The sequence below is a fragment of the Orycteropus afer genome, unplaced genomic scaffold (genome assembly GCF_000298275.1).
Source record: "Orycteropus afer afer isolate SDZICR_OR568_19922 unplaced genomic scaffold, OryAfe1.0 scaffold00684, whole genome shotgun sequence".
Classification (NCBI taxonomy): domain Eukaryota; kingdom Metazoa; phylum Chordata; class Mammalia; order Tubulidentata; family Orycteropodidae; genus Orycteropus; species Orycteropus afer.
In genome coordinates this window covers 196,930-201,569 of record NW_006922271.1, presented here as the reverse complement: position 1 = coordinate 201,569, position 4,640 = coordinate 196,930, and the positions used below count along the sequence as shown (strand labels likewise).

Genomic DNA, 4,640 nt, shown 5'->3' with positions numbered 1-4,640 from the left:
CTCTGTAAATCTTCACCCAAATCCTAAAAAAAAAAAAAAAGTATGTTATATAAACTGATCACACATTACATTGTTCTTGAGTGAACAGTTTTTTGGGTCTTATTTCCATTTATATACCTGAAACAGTGACTTCTGGAGCCTCATTTTAAAATATCAAATTTAAGATCACCTGTTGTGATGAGCAAGTGTTGCAAAGGATAAGGTGTCTGACTACCATAGATTCAACTCTCAGCTGGCTTGTTCTTATCTTCAATCATGAAACAAGATCCCTTTATGTGATTCTTGTTTAAATTGATACTAAATGAATTCTTAAAATCTTTCAATTACCAGGAAATGATCCTTCAACTTTCTTTGGTGCTGTTAGTCAGTGCAATCTTCTTAGATTGTTTGAATCAGAATGCATCTGCAGAGTCATCAAAGGAAGACTCATAATCCAAGATTTCATTTTGCAAGTCACATACCACAACTGTTTAGGAGAGGAACACATAGAGACCTATTGTTGCTAATTACAGTATATCACACCATATCTAACACCTTTCGTTTCAGCCGGCAAAGTCCAGAAAAATCAGCTAATTGCGATGACAACCTAAAATTTCTACACATTTTCATAGTATCTCAATATCACTGCTATTGAGAACTTAGGCACTTGACTGCTAACCCGAAGGCTGGCAGTTCAAACCCACCAGCCACTCCTTGGAAGGAAGATGGGGCAATCTACTTCCGTAGTGATACTGCCTCGGAAACCCAAGGAGGGGTCGCTATAAGTCAGATCCGCCTTAACGGCCGTGAGTTTGATTTTTTTTTTTTTTTTTGGTTTGGTAACAGGCTTATGGATGGTCTTTGTAGTATTCTTATTCTTACAGATTTTCTGTATGTTTAAAATTATTTCCAAATAAAAAGTTAAAAAACTTTTCAATGGAAATTTGAAAAAATAAAAAGAATAGTACAATGCACATTCAAGTTCCCATCAACCAGTTTTATCAATTAGCAATATTTTATTGATGTTGTTACCTTTATTACTTCTCAATAACCAACTGATATTTAAGCAGGTCCAAGATACTACGTTGTTTCGTGAAACAAACAAACTCACGGCATCAAGTCAATTCCGACTCATAGCGACCTCAATCGGGTTTCCGAGGCAGTAAATCCCTATCTTCCGCGGAACAATTGGCGTGTTTGAACCACTAACTTTCTGGTTAGCCGCCAAATGCCTTACCCACTAAGGCACCAGAGCTCCTTCACATTGTTTCGTAAGTAAATATTTCAATATGTGTATCGTAGCTCTCGTGGCTTAGTGCCTAAGGCACTTGACTGCTAACTAGGAGGCTGGTGGTTCAATCCCACCACTCACTCCTCTGAAAGAAGGTTGGGCAATCTACTTCCGTAGTGTTACCGCCTCGGAAACCCAAGGAGGGGTCACTAGGAGTCGAAACGACTTGAAGAAACTTTTATATTTTTTCCCCCCAAATCTAACAGGCACTCTGTTGGCCTAGTGGTTAAATGAAAAAGTCGGTGCTCCGAACCTACCAGCCGCTCTGCGCTTACACTCTTGGAAACCCAGTGGGGCGGTTTTACTCTGTCAATACAGGCGGAATCGACTCTATGGCACAGGGTGTTTTTTGTTTTGTTTTTTAGTTTTACAGTGGTCACAGACCGTGGCTGAATTCATTATATGGAAAATATGATGAATGAAAACAGGAGAGCCCAAAGCACTTTACATAAAGAAATGTAAGAATTAACTCTCCTTGAGGAAATGGAGAGGAAGGTAATATGCAAACTTCTGTCAATCATTCTGAGAAGGGGTGGGATAACCACGATCTGATCAAAGCCTTTGGCTCTCTAGCTTTGCAATTTGATGTACAGTAAAATCGAGGGAGGGATTGAGCTGGAGGCACCTCTAGGTCACAGTCTCAGCTCTTGTGCTGGATGTGGCAAGAAATAAAGGCAGAGAGAGAACAATTCCATTCAGTCACATATGCAAGAACCTAGGCACCTGGGAGGGAAACAAAAATATTTGAGGGATGAGAGAAGGCGGTGAGAGGAATTAGAAATGAAAACTGTAATTTTTCTTTGAGCAACTGGAGATAAGGGTAGAAAAAGATCTCCGCCTCTTAAGGTAGAGGACTGACAACGACGAGGGTGGGATTCGAACCCACGCGTGCAGAGCACAATGGATTAGCAGTCCATCGCCTTAACCACTCGGCCACCTCGTCCCACGAGGAAGCAGCGCTTAAAGCCTTAGTTTTGTTGACATTTTACACTTTTGATGCTGGTGGTATGTGTGGTAGTTTTTCAAACAGTCCCCTGAGAATGTAAACGGTTAAGCTCTGTACCACTTAACCGTAAAACCTGTGGTTACGAACTCATCCCGGTGACCTGTTTCCGAAACATCAGAGCCCAGCTTTACTCTGCGACACATGGAATCGCAGTGAGTCGGAGTTGACTATAAGGCAGCTCTTCAAGCTGTACTCGTCTTAGAGAATTCTCGTAGAGAACAAGTCCTTTCACCTTCCTCCAGGGAATTCTTCACACTTTGATGTCTAACTTGTCCATATCCCCTGTTTCAGTTGTCACCGTTCCTTAGTTCACACTGTTAAAAATCATCAAAACCCACCGAAATTTGAACATAAGATCTATTCTGAGCAGTTATTCTGTACACATACAGGGAGACCATTTTGATTCCAGAAAAAGCAAATGGCTCGAAAAGCTAGGTACAATGAGGCTTTTAAAGAGAAGTTGTTGTTGTTAGGTGTGGGTCTGTTGGCCACGACTCACAGCGACCCCTCTGTCCAACAGAACAAAACACTGCCCAGCCTCACAATCTTTGCTATGCTTAAGCCTATCCTTGCAGCCACTGTGTCGATCCATCTCATTGAGGGTCTTTCCCTTTTTCGGTGATCCTCTATAAAGAAAAGAGGGGGGAGAAATGTAGATCAACCATTGACTAATCTTAAGGTGATTGATTGAACCCTATGTTCCCCCCTTTACTGGGATCACGTGGTAACAGGTTACTTCCTGCCTGGCTGCTTATATTTGGCTTTTCATCCACCTGCATTCAGAAGACTTTTTTGAAATTTAAATTAAGAGGTAATGGTTTGACAACTGTCCTTTTCCAGCAGAATAAAACAAAATTCACATTACTGTAGAGCAGTTTCTGGCAGCTGTTTGCAGTTTGGGTCAGACTTCTTATAATTGATGTTTGTTTTCAGTGATAAGAAAAAAATCAAGTCTGTTATGAATTTTCCTATTCAACACCACACACTTGCCTTCCGGGCAGCAAAAAAAAAAAAAAAGCCAAACTCACTGCCGTTGATTCCGACCCATAGCGGCCCCTCCTTGGGTTTCTGAGGGAGTATCTCTATGAAAGCAGATTGCACAGTCTTCTTTCCTCGGAGTGGTTAGTGAGCTTGAACCGCAAGCCTTCTGCTTAACAGTCAGATGCCTCAGGCACTATGCCACCGAGGGGGGGAACCTCACTGTGGTCCAGTCGGATCCGACTCATAGCGACCCTCCTTGGGGGAGCTCTGGTAGCGTAGTGCCTAAGGCTAACCAGAAGGCTGGCGGTTCAAACCCACCAGCCACTCCTCGGAAGGAAGTATCCGTAGTGATACTGCCTAGGAAACCCCTGGAGGGGTCGCTATGAGTCGGGTCCGACTCGACGGCGCATAACAACAACATCACTGAGGAAGTAGAGTGCCTAATTGTCCTTCCAAGGAGAGGCTGGTGAGTTTGAACCGCCAACCTTCTGACTAGCAGTCAAATGACTTAGGCAACACACCACCAGAAGGTGAAATCCCTTCTTTTCTCTCTAAAGTCCATACTCTCCTCATTTTCTACCTGCTTCACTCTTTAGCCCTCCCTCTGTCCTCACTTCACCTGCTTTAGTTCTCACTCCTCAGATCTCAATTTAGGCCTTACAGACATTCTTATTAAGGCTTAACAGCTGAAAATTTCCGTGATCCTTTTTCTCTTGCAAACATATTTCCATTTCACGTCTGCCACACATTTTATTTATTACCCAGAGACTGTCATTGATCACCCTATCAGCCATTCTGCAACAGAAAAGATTTATGTAAATTAAGATCTGATTTTTAGTTACTTCTAGTGAGTATGAGGGAGCTCTGGTAGCACAGTGCCTAAGGTACTTGACTGCCAACCAGAAAGCTGGTGGTTCAAACCCACCAGCCACTCCTCGGAAGGAAGGTTGGGCAATCTACTTCTGTGGTGACACTGCCTCAGAAATCCAAGGAGGGGTCGCTATGTGTCAGGTCCAACTCAACAGCACATAACAACAACAACAACAGTGAGTATGATAGTTGGAGTTGTGTGTCAACTTGGCTGCACCACAATTCTGAGTGGTTTAAGCAGTTGTGATGTGGGTTATTCCCATCATGAGATCAGATGTATATGTTTTGAGCAGCCAATCTGTTGAATGGGAATTTCCCTAGGAGTTTGGCCTGCTTCCGATATATTTATGGACATCCAGGGAAAAAGAAGGAGCTCTGGTGGTGTAGTGCCTAAGGCATTTGACTGCTAACCAGAAGGCTGGAGGTTCAAACCCACCAGCCACTCTTCAGAAGGAAGGTTGGGAAATCTACTTCTTTAATGATACCACCTCAGAAACCCAAGGAGGGGTCACT

General features: G+C 42.9%; 1 protein-coding gene and 1 non-coding gene across 2 annotated transcripts in view; both read right to left on the bottom strand.

Annotated features, from left to right (window-relative positions):
- LOC103210983 overlaps window positions 1-4,640 on the bottom strand; it is a 652,718-nt gene that overhangs the window by 532,744 nt on the left and 115,334 nt on the right. The gene's annotated exons all lie outside the window — the stretch shown is intronic.
- Window positions 2,132-2,213, bottom strand: TRNAS-GCU. The gene has a single exon. It is a non-coding gene; the product is annotated as a tRNA-Ser (tRNA).